This window comes from Oenanthe melanoleuca, chromosome 7 (genome assembly GCF_029582105.1).
Source record: "Oenanthe melanoleuca isolate GR-GAL-2019-014 chromosome 7, OMel1.0, whole genome shotgun sequence".
NCBI classification, from domain to species: domain Eukaryota; kingdom Metazoa; phylum Chordata; class Aves; order Passeriformes; family Muscicapidae; genus Oenanthe; species Oenanthe melanoleuca.
The window spans coordinates 4,435,813-4,451,927 of NC_079341.1; the positions used below are offsets into that span (position 1 = coordinate 4,435,813).

Consider the following 16,115-nt stretch of genomic DNA (forward strand, 5'->3'; position numbering starts at 1 on the left):
TGCCATAACTTACCCATTTTAAAGGTGCTTTTGAACAGCTAGGGTTGTTTATAATGATGTTACTGCAAGTGGCAATTTGGAGCTTGCTTTGTGCATTGAGTTATTTGGAAGTTGTTTCAAGTTTTAGATTATTTTGCAGAAAATGCCTGTTATAAAGACATGCTTGTTATAAACACAGACTGCTATCTTACATTAAATCTGCAGCCTTAAGTGAATTTCCTACAACATCTATTACAAAATCTTAATTCAAGTTGTGATGATAATCTTTTAGCACTGAAGGGAAACCTGGAGATTCAGCAGTTGTTTTGCTGGACCCAATATTAAGTAACCATTTGCCTCTTTTAAAAACTTAAACACAAAAAAATGTTCTTACAACAGTAAGAAAATGTAGAAATTCAGCTAGCCCTGTGTTGTTCTTCAGGAGGAGCAGAAGTTTGAGGAGCACCATGAATAGGCACTGTTTTCATTCCAGAATCAGATCTGTTAAACCTTCCTGAAGAAGGAACCCAAGCCCCACAATCTGACATTGCAGAATTTTGTAGATGTGTTCATATCCTGTGCTGTGGTGGTAAAACAACCAGAGTTTCTGGAACACATGGGTGGGGATTGCCTGCATGGAGATGTTCATGGAGAGGTTTATTTAGGGCTGATACCAGACCAGGGAAGGTGGGAGAGAAAATCCACATTCCTGTTTGATGACAGATCTCTGGGGAGAGCTGTGGAAGGTATTTTTACCAAAGTGAAGCAGCTTCTAAACTGATTCCCACTGTAAATGGCTTCAACTCAGTGCAGGGTTTGGATTTAGGGACATCCCCTAGAAAATTGGTGCCTGCTGCTTTTCTTGATGACTCCTGTGATGTGGGAGGAGAAGGTGAGGTATCAGACATGTGAGATCTGAGGTGGTAACAAAGCAGTGCAAAGAAGTGAGATCATACATGTAATATCAACTGATACAGTGTCAGGAAGAGAAAATTAGCTCCTTTGTAATAAAAGGTGGTCTATTATTGAGAGAGTTTAGTGAAGCTTGTTTATTGAAATTTCATTTTCTTCCACATCACAATAATCATGTCAATTGGGGTTAGAGGGTATACACAAAAAATTGTTTCAAATATACTAAAAATAAAAATCTTTGAGATCACCAGACAAGGAGTCCCCTTATCCCAAAAAGTGGAATAAAAGGAATAAAATGGAATAACTAGTTTTCCATTATCTGTCACATTTAACAGTGACTAGAAATCAGTCTGCTGCCTGCAAACAGGAAAGGTATAGACTGATCCCCAGAGGAATGAGTGCAGAAGGCAGCAACAGGCACAAATTTTCACTCACTGTAGGAATGAAATGTGTGTGTATCCCACAGTCCTGTATCCACAAATTCTCATTCACTGCAGGAAAGGTGTGTGTGTATCCACAGTCCTGTATCCACATTCCTGCATCCACAAATTCTCATTCACTGCAGGAAAGGTGTGTGTGTCTGTATCCCACAGTCCTGTATCCACTGTGCCCATGTTTCAGGTGCTGCCATACAGCTTGAGCGTGTCTCTCCCCATGTTGCTTTTCTAGGCTGTGGGGAGTGATTGGCTGTGTCTTTCTGAAAGGTACCAAAAGCATGATTAGCAGAGCAATTAGTAAGAGGCAAAAAGCATCAGTGACTTCCCAGTGCTGTTCTCTGCTCCCTGAAGCAGCTCCTGGTATCTTTGCTGGATGCATTTTTCTACCTTCACCATTGCTGTTTTTATGGAGAGGATTTTCCCCAACAAGAATAGGACTGAAGCCATTAGAAATGCCTCAGATGTGAGGCTCAGGCTGATTTTAACAAATGGTTTAAAATCAAGTTGCTGCTGCAACACAGTTCCTCCCTAACTGTGCTTTTCTCCATCTGCCAGTGTGCAGCACTTATTTATGGAAGTCATTGCTTCAGAGTTCATTTGTGCTGCCAGGCTGCTCATTTCCTTATGTCTCTACTTCTGTACAGCTAGATGCAAAACTAGTTAGCCACTGTGCCTGGTTGCCAAGCCACATATGGCTCTGGAGATAACTTCTGAAGGTTGATGACAGGGCAGTTATAAAGCATTATCTACTGCCAATTGGAAAAAGCTTGGGTGCTTGTTCTCTTTGCTTACACAGATTGTGCCTGAATTTATTCTGATGTTACATCATTGTAGGGTAATTGTGTTCTCCTTCCAGAAGCTTTAGCTTCTTATTTTATGGATGAAAGCCATAAAAATAGAGTAGCCCCCAAGCATTCTGCATTAAACATGGTTGTTAGAAAGCAGCTGTGTCTAAGGGGGCTCTTCCCTTCTGCTTTGCTTTCTCTCCTGGTCTCTTACTTCAGTGTCTTGCTTGGAAATGAATGTTTAACCTTTTAGCTCTGAGATCAGCACAGCAATTATACGTGGAGTTTGCTGTCCACTAAAGCAGTGAACTGTGCTCAAGTATCAAGATATTTTGTAGTGTGAGCAAGACTGTCCTGGTGACCTCAGGATATGGAAGAAGAAAATAATGCTTCATGAACACCCATAGTGTTGGCTGCTTAAGAAGTGGGTTGAAACCCAAATTCTGTATGGATGGCACAAGCCTGTAAGTGAATTCTCAGTAGGTGAATCACATCCTTCTCAGTCAGGGTGTAACAGGTACATGTAAGTCAGGAATATTCCACAAACAGAAAAAAGGAGGTGTGTGCATTGGTATTTAATGTGTTTGATGCAGTTTCTCTCTGCAAGGGCTGCCCCAACACACTCACACATACAACCTGGGGATGTGAGGGTGAGGATATTCTTGTGGAAATGCCTTCAAGAAGGGAAGACACATCTTGAGGGTTTTAGTCAGGTAAGGCTGGTTACCCTCTGCCACTGGGTGAGGTTATCTAAGGGACTATGTTCTAGGCTGTATCCTCTGTTATCTGGTGGAAAATAAACTGGATTTCTACTGGAATTATGATAGTTGGCCTTTGTGCTGTGCTAAACTCTGTCTCTCTCAGGGGCTTACAGAAATGCAGTTTTGCTTCTGTAACATTGCATACAACACGTTCTAACTTCAACACAGACCTGGGCAGTGCCATCTCCTCTTTCACTGGTTGTTTTTGGGTTTTTTTTGGTTTTTTTTTTTTCTGTTACAATTATGGTCTCTTTCTGCTGCTGTTGATTTGCATTACACCTCCACACATTTTGCTGAGCAGTGTTCAAGGGCAGAGGAACTTTTCCTGCCCCAAAGAAGTCAAGGCAGTCAGGAAGAGGAGGCAGCTTGCCTGTGATCATCTAGCCCGTGGAGGAGAGCTCAGCTCTCCTGGGTCTTAGCTGGGCCCCCATACTGTCCTGCCCTGGATCCCCCAGGGGCTGCCAGACCTTTTTTTTTTTTGTGTTCTGAACTATAATAATTCTTTTAAAGCCCCTCAGAATACTAAGGAGGTGAAGCAGAAGCAGTTAGTTACAATGGAATGTCGTGGAAGGAAAATCAAGTACTTTGGAGGATTACTTTTTATACCTTTTCAATAGAAAAGAATTCTCAAATTACCTTAACTAAAGCCCTGCACAGCACTGGTTATCCAGGTATGCAGGAAAACAATGTTTGAAAACACTCTAGGCAGGAAAAAGAGAGAGGAACTTGGGGATCAGTTTTAATGAAGCAGATGCACGGCAAAGGATAGATGTTGATTTTTGCAGCTGAGAAGCTGATCCAGAAGCATCCTAAGTGTGAGGATGCACTTAGTTGAGTTGAGGAGTCTTTCAAGGCTTGATGGATTAGGAGCCACTTGTTAGAGACAGCTTTTGTTACTGTGCTGCAGATGGGATGAGAGGGAAGCTAAGGGAAAGGAGAGGAATCAGGGCTGGTGTCTGGGCAGTGGCTGTGGTTCAAGGCCTTTCTTTTTCATTAAAGAAGCCTACCCTACAGCTCAGTGCCTGTTCCATCCTGCAGTGAGCCAAGGAGTTCAATGGCAGTCAGCTTCAAGAGGTCTCTGTTCCCAGAGCTGCCTGCCATGGCAAGGCCAATTGTACAATCCTCTCTTGAATCTCCCTACAATTTCCTTTTTCTATTCCTGTTCCTCATGACTATTTTTCTCACTTATCTGGAAAGTTTGAGTATTCACAGATGGAAAGGGAGGATCCTTTTCTGGTGTTGGAGAGCTGTCACTCTGAGAAGACATGGTGCCATCAGGTCTCACAGGGGCATTACCCAGCCTTGCCCATACCCAGGGAGTTTTTGGTACCCTGCTGGGTGGCTCCCAAAGTTCATACAAGCAAACTTCAAGTGGATCTTGTAGAGCTCTTCATCCCAGCTTGTAATTTCTAAGTGGTGGAAGGGTCCAGATTTCTTTCTTGCTGTGATGAACTGGGATGTCTTGGCCTTATGTGAGACGATGAGGAAGTTTCTTTTCATCCTCTCAGATAATTTTTTTTTTCCCATTTTTTTTCTACATCACCTATTTATAGAGAATTCCATGCAGTTTTCTTCCCCTTTGTTCCACCAGTCATTTCTCCTGGAGTACTGAACTGGTTTAGTAACTTTTCTACCAAACCCAGCAGTCCACACAGGTTTCCTATGGGAAGGATTAAAATGAAGACAAACATGAGAAAATTCATCAGCTGACCAAGTTCTTCTCATTTCCTTTTCTCTTTTCATCTCAGATAGGCCACTCACTAAATTCCCATTTCATCTCAGGTGGACTCTAAATTCCCTGGGTTTTTTTGTGGGGTTTTCTTTTTCTGTAATTTTCTTTTACTTTCTTTACTTCTGTCTTTCCTCTACTTTCCCAGTGCTTTGTGCCAGCACCTGTTTCTTGCTTTTTTTCACCATTTGTCCTTCACTCTCATTCCCTGGCTCCCTTTCAGAGGTACCTGCTCCATGCTCTGAAGGAGCACAGGAGCATCTTGTCTGCCACCCATCAGAGTTCTTATGCTGCCCTTTATCAACCCCAGGGTTTGGGAAGGACTCAGTTCCTTCATTTCTCTCATAATTGTAAATAATAAAGGCTTTGACAGTTTTATAGTGGGGATGGGATGGATTTATAGCAGGTTATAATCTTAATTTCTCCAGTTTTCATCTGGCTCATGGATTACCTAGGTTCCCTCTTCCCTTCTCTCTAAAAATCTCTCCAAAAATCCAGTGTTCCCAAAAGCTTGGTTTATGATTGTTAGGGGGAAAAAAAAAAAACCCAAAGCAGAATTCCAGTCATTTACAAATTGCATCAGCCCTTGAGGAGGCACAGGAATGAGGGGTTTATTGCACAGAGACAGCCAATTTATTGTTTGGTTAAATGAAAGGGGCACTTAGGCCTGACATTTATGGGGTTTCTGATATTGGAGACCTGGCAGCCCCAGGCTACAGAAGCTCTGGAGGCTTTGCCTTAGTGCCCCAGCGTGCTCATCAAGCACACTGAGCTGCATTTGGGGACAGGGGACACATTTTCCCCAGCAGTCCCCAGCAGACTGGCTTAGGAAAGCATTATTGAAAACCACTCTTAAATCAAATTCAAGATATTACAGGAGCCCCTACGAGGGTCTGTCAGGATTTCCATTATAAGCACATATTTTTCAGGTTTATAACTCAGCCATAAAATTCTGCAGGACTGTGACTTGGCATAAAATGTCTCAGCCCAAAGCTTTTATTATTATTCCAGAAATATATATTTGACTATTTTTTAAGTTGTGGAACTTCAGAAACAAAAGCTGGGTTATTTTCTCTATATACCCATAAATTAAAATGCATTTTTCCCTAGTGAGTACCTTTCCCTCAACACTGTATTTTATAACAAAACTTATGCTGCTTGGAGAACTACAAAAAAAACAAGGGCCAAGGAACACACACAGACACATATATATATAGTGTGTGTGTTTTGTTATTATTATAATTATTATTATTATCTTAAATTATTAGCTATATAATTATTATATACTGTATGTATTATATACAATAGGTATTATTGTATAATTATATAATATACATTGGTTTATAGGCCAGAATAAAATCCTCACTGCTTCTGTTTTTATTTACTGTCTGCAGAAGCAGAGGGGATCCTATTCCACACTCCTGCAACACATTAATATCTTCTGATTGGAGGGGAAATAAAACTGGGTTATGTGTCCCACTGAAAATACCAAGCATTAAAAAATGTGTTACCCTGAACTGAAACAGTTCTGAGCAGTTCAGATTTTTCCAAATGAAGATCTTTTTTGGGACCTTTGAAAAGTCTTTGGATTTGTGTGACCTTTTTTAAAAATGAATGCTTAAAATTGTTCTGAAAGAAAAAAAAAAAAAAATACAGCTGTCTTGCAGAAGTATTTTTTTGCCTTTTTTTTCCAAAATTATATTTTCTTAGGTTGTTTCATATGAATAAACCAGGTCAAACCTTATTTTTCCACAGTTTAGGGTTAATTTCCTAGCCTTTGAACAACTTTTTATTTCCACAAGGCATAAATGTTATTTATATACACAAGACAAATGGAGAATTTGATGTTTCTGAGCTGGAGGTGACCCTGCAATGACTTTGGTTTTTTGGTTGTTTTTTCACATTTTTGGACTTTAATACAAACTTTGTAGTCTCACATAGAGGTAAGTATAAGTCTAAAATACACCAGGCACATCACTTTTGATGTACACAAGGTATGTTGTCATCACTGTGTAAAGCTCTGACTTTGTCTCCTCTAGATAAGAGTGAAAAGCATCCTTATACCCAAAAAAAAAAGAAGTCAGATTGTCAAAGGTGCAGTGGTTTGGGGGTATGTGAGGCTCATCACAAGAGAGTTTGGGTGTATTTAGTCGAGCTAAATGCAGTTTTGTATGCAGAGTGCTAGCTATAAATTTAACATGGTTAAATACCCAAGAGGAAAACAAGTGTGTAAGGTAAAAACCAGCAGTGGCATGAGAATGAAGGAGCCCTAACTGGCTCTGAATAAATTTAGAGTGGAGATTAGAAGAAGATTATTAGCCACTGTGAGTGCTAAGGTGCTCAAACCCAGTAAAAATAATGCAAGATAATTAATGACTTTAAAAGATGGAGCTTGCTAAGTTTATGAGGCAAGTGTGGACTGAATGGCAGAGTTGTTTGCTTTCAAGGGGCACAGTGTGGTGGCACAATTGCTTTTATTTCCCTGGTGTAAAGCTGAGCAGTGACAGGACAAGAATAAACAATGCAAGGATGTGTACCCACACTTTGCTCAGAGACAGCCCAGGTCTGGAATTTGGAGCTTCAGGGGACAGAGATCAAGCTGTGGTTTGCACTTTGGATTGTTCCTTGTTTTTCTGTTTCTCACTTTCTCACCTTACTCCTTCTTAATTCAAATTAAATCAGCTTCTCATCCCGTTAGCTGAATAATGCATCACTCAGTTTTCATTTAAATCAGCCAGGCTATTCATGCAGTGATGATGCTTTTCTTGTGAGTAAACACATCAGAATCAATCTTGTGTGTTCAACAGGCTTCACCCTAAGAAAGAAAATGAAGCTTTCACTTCAGCTCTCTTTTCCCTTTGCCTTTGCCTGGGGCTTGCTATCACTAATTCATAAGTATGTGTACAGTAGGTGGAAAAAACACATAATGGAATTATTTAATGAAGACTTTATTACATTTAAACATAAAGCTTCTGGTTTGTGTTGGAGACTAGTGACTCAAAACAGTCTGCAAAACTGGCAGTTCAGAGAAAAGATAAAATAACAGTGTCTCTGATTTTGGCTACATTTAAAAACACTTCATTACAGTTCAGAGCTCGCCCACCTGGACAATATTTTAGTGAAGAGGGAATTTATTCTATGTTCTCCCAGTCTTTCCCTATCTGTCTTGCCTTTTAACTCTCATTGTTTCTTGGGAGATATTCAGACCTACACATCTTTTTGGATTACCAGTATTCACAGGATAATGTCTCATTTTGTCTGTCACCATTGTTGCATCCCTCCCATTAGTTATGAATTCTTTTCTACTCTGCTTCATGCAAGTACAGCTTGTTACCTCCTTCTCTGTAATCTTTCCAATTTTGCTCTTACTTGACTTTCCTTCCCATGCACTGTTCTGTCTTTCTGAGACTAAAATCTTAATAATGGTGTTATGCTCTATGCAGTTCTGTGTATCTTGAAGTATAAGACTAATAATAAACCTTTTTACATCTCATTTTAAAACCATGAGTGTCAGAAAGAAAGGAAGTTTAATCAGAGAAATAATAGGAAAACTTTGTTTTGGCAGCTCTATATTGGGGCTGTGTTGTGGGGTTTTTTTTTGCTTTGCCTCCCAGCTGGGATAAGCATAGATTTAATTTTTGGCATTTTATTTTGTTCATAGAAAATTGTGAAGGTGCTTGGGTTTGGTTTAGAACTGTGCTTCCTCAAGGACCATGGCAGAGCTACATGGTGGTCAGCCAGGAATTGCATGAAGCATGAAACACACTCATTTTAGGGTTAATTTGCAGAAGGTTTCCTCCATGGGGTAGAATCATGTCTTAAATTTGGGGTGTTTTTAAGTAAATTGTATTTTAGCCCAATTTGCCTGGAGTTTTGTGCATTGGTAAAAATCTCAGGGGTTGTTTGCATATTGTTTGAGCTTCCTTGGAGCAGATTTCAGCTTGACTGCCAATCTTTACTTTGGCTGTTGCATGAATGGGATTAAAAAACTGATGAAAAACTTATGAGGAAGCTCCTTTTGCCAGACAGAGCTGGCCACTGATCAGAACTTTAACATTTCAATACAGAACAAGATTATACTTTCCAAAAGAAGCTGCAAAAATGCACTTGGCATATTTCCCTTAGAAGCAAATTCAAGTAAGTTAGTTTTAAATACACCCATAATTTTTACTTTATTTCCTGGCAGGTGTACTATGGAATGTCAGCTGGATCATATGATAACATATCTGTTTCTGAAAGAATATATGGCAAAATAAAATTTTAAAGCTTTTGAAGTGCCTGTTTCATTTCAGCACAGACCAGGAGATGCCTTCAAAAAAGAAATAAGATGTGTCAGTTTTCTTTAAGTAGTGGATGCTCCTAAAGCTTAGTAATATTGTAAATTTCATGCAAAAGAAACTGATACTACCACTATATATTTTATTATGATATGATGTCACATTATGATTACAGAATGATTAGAGGATGTCACTTGTCACAACAATATAAAATAATGTACAGTTCCTTGGGGAAAGGGAGAGAAATGTTAAGAGAAAATTTAAAAGCTCTTTTTTAATGCATGCACATGCATGTTTTTGTACTGGCAGCAAAGTATTAGAGCTCTTGGTGTTTTGCCCAGCAAACAAAAGGCAGAAACTATACACAGCATTCTTGAATTTATTTTGTTGGTAAGGTCCAAGGTTGTGCTGCTTCCTGTGATGAATGTGCCTAAGCTGGGAATGCACAAAGTGAGGAGCAGAAAAGCAGATGCATTGCAGGGAATATTGCAGGAGTGCCCAGGGTCTGCCTCCTGCTCACACAGTCAGGAATTCTGCTAAAGCAGTGGCTTGGAGCTGAAAAATGAAGCTTGTGAGGTCACCTGGCACTTTGACTAGAGGTAACCTGGGAGGGATTTCCATTTCACAGTCAGTTTGTGTGCAAGACCTGTCAGGAGCTGCCTCCTGCTTCCACACTGTGTCCATGAATCAGTGGCCTTTCTCTCCATCTGGGCTGCACACAGCAAGAAGAGACACAGTTTTTAATCTTGAGTTTCTGCCCTGCAGCAAATCAGGGTGAAGAAAAGATCACTTACACTTTAAAGCAGTAGACAGCAAAATTCCAGTGATTCCTGAGCTCAAATCTACCTCACCTGCACCCAGTGTTAGTGCAGAAGGCAGTGCTTCAAATGGGACTGTCTTTATGGTAAAAGGCAGGATACAAGGTTAGAAAGGGCTGGATTTTATTCCTGGCTGTTTCATAGAATTTTTTTTTTAATGAGGTTTAGACACATGAGTTTCTTTTCAGCAAATGAGCTTGCACCCTTAATGAAATGGAGCATTTGGAGGATCTAGTGAAAGGCACTATTCACATACCAAGTGTTAGTGCTCAGCTGCTTCTAATTGAATTTCACAGGATTATGTATTCCAGACCTGTCACAGGTTTGTTTGTTTACATCAGCCTGAAGTGCAGGAGTCAGATTCCAATTTCCAGACACAGCATTCACCTTGGTTTCCTGAGAGTGTGCAAATTGGCATATCTGGATAAATTCAGCTTTCTTGGCTTGCACCAACAGGGTGGTTATGTGAGCTCCTTTTTAGGTAAACTTTTTAGGGGGTAGTTTATGTCAACCAGTTCTGCTGTGCACTCACAGGGGCTGGAGCAAGCACATGCAGGGTTTTATCACATCAGAGCTGGCAGGTGGCAAGTCTGGGATGTGACAATGCCTGTCTCAGCACATGTGGAATATAAATAAAAGTCAGGATGGAATCCTTGTGTTGAATACACCACATAGCTGGTTTTCTCCAATTACATGGCATACTTTTATTTCCACCTCAACCATTTAAAAAAATTAATTATCTCTCTATTCACACCAGGAGGAACATAACTTAGCAAAGTCAAAAGTGTTTGAGCCAGTTAAAATAGTCACAAATACCATGAGTAAGAATGATTAGGAACACAGGTATGGACTTGCCCTGTATAATTTAAATTTTTGGTTTTCCAAATTCAGTTGACAGGAGACATCACATCATTTATGGCCCATAGTTGGTTTGTGAAGCCAAAACTTATCAGAAATGGATAGCAGAGACTTACAAGTCTTCTTTATATAATTGATAACATAAGCTCTCACTGCCCTGAAGAGAGACAGCTAATGGGTATTTTGAGCCCAGCAGCAATTGGAGATTGCTAAAAATCACCAGCAGGTATTTTAACCTCAGCAGATCTGAAACTCTGCTTTTTCTAACATTTCTGATAGTCAGTACAGGTTCAGTAACAGAAAAAACCAACTCTGTAGGTGTTTTCTGTACAGTATCTAAAACAGAATCCCTGGCTTATTGCCAAGTGCTTCCTGTGATTCTTTAGGAAGAAAGAAAAAAAAAAAAAAAAACAAAACAAGTGAAAGCCCAGAGGAAAACCAGCCCTTCATGTGGAACATCAGCAATCTCCAGAAGAGTCACACTTTTTGCTAAGCCATATAATGAGTCAGGTAATTCTGCCTCAAGGGTGCTGATGTGCTTGGGTACCATATGGAGCTGGATGGCAATTCTCTTCATTCTCATTAGCAGTCAGAGGAAAACCTCCCCTGAATGTTTACACACCCAAAGCTTTTCCCATTCCAGCAAGCAGATTTTCCTGGCCAGCTACACCTTTTGAAAGTGTCTAGGCTTAAGGGTGGTGGTCTCATGGAAGGACTGGAGCATAAGAACCCAGGTAAATGTTATGTAATTGAATCTGTCTCTATGTTCTGATGCCTGCCTGCAGAGTACATTCCTTTTTTCATCCATCACCTTGTTGATGCTCATTTACCTTGGCATTTGGAAAGGCTTCTTCTCAGATAACATCACAATTAAAGAATGAGTTCTGAAATCGAACTAGCCTTAGTGGAACCTAGTAAAAGGCATGTAGAACCATTTCATTTATTAGGACAGCATACCTTTTACAAGGAAAACTGTAGATGGCTCTCCAAAGCTGCCATGTCTCATTAGGTTCAGTGTGGTTCAGACTGCAGTCTCATGGCTTGTATTGTCATGGAAGCTCGAGCTGAAGTTACAGCCCATAATACTAGTCCCCACAGGGACTAATTTATGTTTTCTGCAGTAACAAGCTGTATTAATATTGCCCAAATGTGTCATTATTGGCCATTGGTGTGTGTAGGTGATGCTAGTGTGTGAGTGACACTTCTGTAATGCAGCTGTTGGAATATCAACAAAGGTTTAGTGCCTAAACAGCTCAGGCTTTTGTGAGAACCTCAGCCTGGAGTAAGGGAAAATGTGGTGTTCTCAAAAGTTGCCCTATTGTCTTGGTGACACCAGCTATTTCAGTGTTCACTTTTATTTTGAGCAGATTTTGGTAGGAAAACCATGACTGTTATTTTTTACCATGGTTTGAGCTCAGTGTAAGTTGAAGTCACCTCACAGATGCAGTGAAAGGCCAGCTTACAGCTAGGGAGAGATGTGTGATCCCTTTGTACCTCCAGGGATGGTTTTATTCATAGATCTTTTATTCACTGCCCATGGAGAAATGAATTATTTAGAAAACACCTTTGCCAATTGTTAGTTTGTTTTAAAAACAGACTAAATATTTACATAGTAGACTCAGCACTGGTGACAGTCTTGCTTTGAGAAGGAGGTTGGAGTAGTGACCTTGAGAAACATTTCTGTGTGTGTTCACAGCTCTTCAGAGAGAACATGTGGGCTGGTAGAACTTTCTGTTGTCTAATTTCTATTTTCCAGCTCAAGTAATGTCCAGTAACAACCAAAGTAACATTCTGTACATGATTTCTCTAAGTGTTAGGTTGTTTGTGACTTGTGACAGGCATTACCCTCTTCTTCTATTATAAATACAGTCATTTGAGGTGAGGTGAAGAAAGGTAAGAATGGAGTTCCAGGCTGAGTAATTCTGTTAAGTAAAGGAGAAGCAAATACTTCAGTGAAGAGCACCATTAGAAATAAAAATTAGACATTTCCAGTTCATGGAAATGATGAGGTACATTATCAGAACTGCAAAAATAAAGTGTAAAAAGTCCTCCTGTACTTCCATGCCTTATGCTGGCTCTGCTTACTGAACTGCTGGTATTGCTTTTGTCTCACAGCAGCCACGTGCAGGGCACAAACCTCAAAGTGAAAATTAGGAAAGGAGCAAGTGTGAGGTGAGGAACACTGCAAAAATTTAAAGGGCTGAATATACAGAGTTTCAAAGGAAATGTGATGTGCTTGGCAGCAGTTTGAATCCCAAGGACCAGCTCATGAGACCTCTACTCATCCACGTGCAGTGTGCCCTAACCTGGCTGTTGGTGGTTTTGCCCCAAAATAGGCAAATAGGGGTGCCATTTCCAGAATTCTGTAGCAATTTTGCCATTGTTCAGCTTTTGCAGAACAGTGCCAGCTCCCAAGCAATATTCCCTCCTGCTCCTCTCCTGCTTCAGGTGCCTCCTGCATTCACTGTACAAGCTCTCAAGCAGAGACAGAACACTTTTTCTAAAAAGTACCCCCATCTGTGCTTGAGGGGCTTGGCTGCAGATCCCTCCTACCCTGTTTACAAAGGCAGGAGAGCATTGGAATAAGTGGATAAAGAGTCCTTGAGCAATGCAAAGAGCCAGTTGAGTACAGGTCATAAGCCATTCCAGATGTACTTGAACAGATAATGGCCATAAACAGATTTTTCTGAATCCTTCTAACTAATAACTGAGGGATCTCTGAGATAGGAAAGCAAACCCATTGCAGTGGAGCATCAGTAAATTCTCTGCTGTCTCAATTGTCTTTTGCCCTTTTTATACTTTCTATACTTCATAAAAAACACATGTGCACATTCATTTCGGCTTTAGAAAGAAAAATGAACAATTCCTTTTTTTTCCATGCATTTGCTTACCTTCCCCAGAGTTATTTTAAGAGCACAAGCTCTTGGGGAGTCAGAGGAGCATTTATGAGTTTCCAGAGGTCCATGTGCTGCTGGACAGTGACCCCAGCTGGAAGGTGGCACTTTGGGAGGAACTAAAGCAGTGGGATGTCTGGACACTGAGACAATTCTGAATTGTAGCCAACATTAGGAGCCTTCTGGGGAGAGCTGAGCAAAGAATTCAATGTATAACCTATTAGATTTATTAGGGCCTTTTTGCCTCAGCTCTGTGAATTAAGAAAAATCAGCAAATTCTGTCCAGCTGTCAGGTTTTCATCAGCACTGTGATGCTGCACCTCCAGGTGCAGAGAAATCCTGGAGCTCCTCTTTGCTCCTGGGGCTGGGCTGTGGGGAGGGCTTGGCTGCTGGAAAATTTGCTGGAATATTCATCCAGTGCACAAATGTCAGTTGGTTGGTGTTTTTCACCCTATTGCACAGAAGGCTATTACACTGCTAATATTTCAAAAGTGGTGCTTTTGGTTTTCCTTCACTCTTTAGGCAGTGAGGGGTCTCTGTAAGGTAGCAAACCTTAAATCATCCTCTTCCATCTGCTTTTTCAGTAATGGCTGCTGCAGACAGGTCCACAAAACAGCTATTTCCCATTTAATCTTGTTTACCCCACCCTTGTAAACATATCTGAACAGAGGTAAGGATCTGTCCTGTTGTTTGCATTTATTTTGTAAATTTTAATTTGCTTTCTGCTGGCATTCAGGTCACCAAAACAGTGTTATGTTTCTTGTTCTATTTTCCATCACATAAAAATAAATGTCAGGATAATCATTTGAATAATCTTTCTTTTTTTTTTTTTTTTCCTGAAAGGCTAGATACTTTCCTTTCTCTAGTCTCCTGTGTGTCTTCTTTCTGTTTAATGTAACCTTTCATAGATTAAAAAGGCAATGATGTTAATAGAATTGCATAATTGTCAGGAGATAATGTTCTCACAGTGAAATATTGCAATTGAGGCTTAGCTAAGGCATTTAGAGCAAAGAAGCATGCAGAAACAAAACAAAGATGCTTATTTTCAAAGTGACACATCTTTGCTATCACTGGTGTCTAAATCCTCAGATTTCTCATTCAGCCTCTGTCCAACATTCCCAGGTTAGCACTTCCTACTGGTAGATCTGATGGCTAATGACCAGAGAGGAGCAGAAATTTCAGAATTCAGACCCAAATCCAGCCTTCCCAGAGATCCAAGCATGTTTGGGGGCTTGGTTATGGATCTTAATTCCATGCCAGTTCATCCTGTGCCAATGCAATTGCATGGCAGGGGGGAAAACAGGAAAAATAAGAGCAAGTGAGCTCACACCTCACCACTATAAAAAAAAAAATCTTCCTACAAGGTTAAATTTCAAAGGTGTTTGGGGCAGGGACCAGTCACTGCCAATTTGATTCCTGAATGTTAAGAGCAGTGGTGGAAGTGAATTGTACAGTGTTTATGAAAATATTTTGCTGATGGATATTGGCAGCAGCAGTGGAAAGGAGTGTTTGGAGCTGAGCAGAGGAGTGATGGCATGGAGCAGTGTGCTCTGTAAGGAGAGGGAACAGTAGAAGATAAAGGCTGTACATTTGTGGAAAGCCAAAGCCCAGCATGTTCTTTTCAGCAATAAAAAAAAAAAATAAGGCAAGTATTGTCTCTGAAAATGCTTTTGAAATCACTTAGATTTCTCCTTTCTGGATCAAAGTATGTGTAGTTGAGAAGCAATTCAAGTTACTGCCACTATCTAAGCAACAATTGAACACATAAAAGTTTACATTTTGTATAAAGATGTCTTTAATATTGCAGAAATATTAATCTCAAAATCTACAAAAGTCTGATAAAAACTGCTTCAGTTTCCTGTTGGCTGTTTCATGAGTGAAACCATGAAATGAACCTCGAAGTGGTTAATGGGCATCTCTTATTGTACCTTCTGTGGCTGTGTTTGAAACACCATGCCCAAATGACATTAAGAAATCTGAGCTGGAAATCCATCTCAAATGCAAGTTTCCAGGTGGATGTGTGAATAATAGAACAGATGATGCCAAGTGCAAGGGCTGTCCCTCCACCTTATATTAGGGTGATTTTGAATTACAGACAAAGCCAAACAATAATAATAAAAGGTTGCATGAAGGTTAATGTTGTTTAGGCAGATGGTGAATTGCAGATTCAACCTGTTGTCACCATAATGAATGTGCTTGAAAAGATGTTCATGTGGCAGTTGGGAGAAAAAATGAAAGACAGTGTGCACATGCTTGCACACACAGACTTGGCATTGCTGCCTGCCACTCACACCCAAACCTAGACATATGTACTCTTCTAGGGATTCTGTATTGACCCTTTTGCTCAAATCAATATGAAAACTAGGATTACAGATTCAAAAGCATGCACTGTTAATACTGATGCTATAATTTTGCCTGACAGAAATGACAGAATTTGATCTGAGTCAGGTGAAATTTTATATCCCTATTAAATGTAATTTTCCCCCCCTTCTCCACCACATCCATTTTTTGCCCTTCTCTCTTTTCCCATTTTAAATCTTCACAGCAAAGTAGACCACAAAATAAGTGTTTTACAGGGCCTGGAGTGCTCAGCCAAGTGTTTCTTCAGTGCTTTGGAGCTCTGTGGTTCTTTCTCCTCAGGAGCCCTGTTAGAACATGAAGTGAC

At 40.2% G+C, this 16,115-nt stretch overlaps 1 protein-coding gene across 2 annotated transcripts in view; it reads left to right on the forward strand.

Moving 5' to 3' along the window:
* Positions 1-16,115, forward strand: part of ERBB4 (erb-b2 receptor tyrosine kinase 4) — a 525,424-nt gene that overhangs the window by 445,424 nt on the left and 63,885 nt on the right. The gene's annotated exons all lie outside the window — the stretch shown is intronic.